We start from the raw sequence: 1,397 nt of genomic DNA, 5'->3' as shown, positions 1-1,397 counted from the left end.
TAGGCATGTAGCATATTGATAAGCTTAAAGAGAAACAGATCTAATTTTGTTGCATGCTCAACAACTAAGCCTGATAAGAACGTCACTGAAAAGAAACTCGCTGAAAAAAACAATGCTGCTAAAAAACAACTATCATTGAAGAGCGGTCCCACTAGTTTGCTCAACTTGTCAACCTGTCGAGCTTCCAATCGTCTATAAATTTACCGAACCTCGGCTTCTCGACAGTGGCCTTCCCTTTGTGTGACATAACGCAACATAGTGATGGAAGAGAAAGCTCCCTTGTCCTAATTCACTCAAATTGTTGTATATGAGGAGGTCATAACCCCTCTTTGAGTTGTGTACATTGATGGATTGGTGGTATTGAAATCATAAAGCATTGCAAAGATTTTATGCCAGCTCTTGTAATAAGTCCATTTTTGGGTGTGGATATTGGCATTGTTTTGGAGGTCACAAACTACTTCTCTTTTCCGAGCTGAGGTGGATAAGAGGAAGAAGAGATTGAGGGTGATGATACAAATTATCAAGTAGAAAAGACACGTTGTTTGAGAGAAGTCAATGTTGGTAAAAACACAGTGGGTTGGTATCAATCTACCTATATGGGTACTGAGCTTATTGAAACTTGTCTGATTTATCAGGAAAATATCAAGCGCTATGTTCTAGCTCTCAAAGCACTAAAGCTCACCTACCCTTTTATGGACCTCTTTCGTAATCAGAATTTCACAAAGAGAAGCTAAGAGAGCATAATCTTACCTGCCAGGACATCTTTCAAGAGATTCCCATAAAGATATCTAATTATTCTATACTTAGTGCTATCATGACAGAGCTTGACAAAGCTACTCAGTCAGATTTTGACAGACTGGTGATATCCACAAATCGTTTCACAGAAAATAACCTAGAGTTCCTGATCGAGTGCATGGATGATTTATCAATCTTATTATCGGGCAGCAAGTACCGTTAGCAGAAGAGATGAACTGAGAATAGATCACAGGATGAGAAGGCAGTAGGGGCCGTGTCTTAGCCTTCTCTCTCTCTCTCTCTCTCTCTCTCTCTCTCTCTCTCTCTCTCTCTCTCTCTCTCTCTCTCTCTCTCTCTCTGAACTGGAATCTTGTACGTTCCAAACAATAACAAGTCCACGTGCAGGTAATTGACCAAAGCTTGTGTATCCAATCATTGTTTTCTCCAATGCATATTTGTTATAATCATGTGGCCCCCAAAGAAGCACTGTATAGTCGCAAGAGCCCGTGGCAAACTTGTGCTCTTCACAGACTTCAACTCCGGGAACATCTTCTTGATAACCGTCAAGTTGTTGACTAAGCCTAAACTCTGCAACTTAAGCTTCACCTTCCATGGTGTTGTCTGTTGTCAGTAGGGTCTACGTCTCTTCTCCAACAAGCTGC

At 40.9% G+C, this 1,397-nt stretch overlaps 1 pseudogene; it reads left to right on the top strand.

Moving 5' to 3' along the window:
- Positions 1 to 261: 261 nt before the first annotated feature.
- On the top strand, positions 262 to 958 carry LOC147430992 (eukaryotic translation initiation factor 3 subunit H pseudogene; annotated as a pseudogene).
- Positions 959 to 1,397: the final 439 nt, after the last annotated feature.

The sequence above is a fragment of the Adiantum capillus-veneris genome, chromosome 21, assembly GCF_014529385.1.
Source record: "Adiantum capillus-veneris isolate H3 chromosome 21, ASM1452938v2, whole genome shotgun sequence".
NCBI lineage: Eukaryota > Viridiplantae > Streptophyta > Polypodiopsida > Polypodiales > Pteridaceae > Adiantum > Adiantum capillus-veneris.
This window is presented reverse-complemented; position numbering and strand designations above follow the sequence as displayed.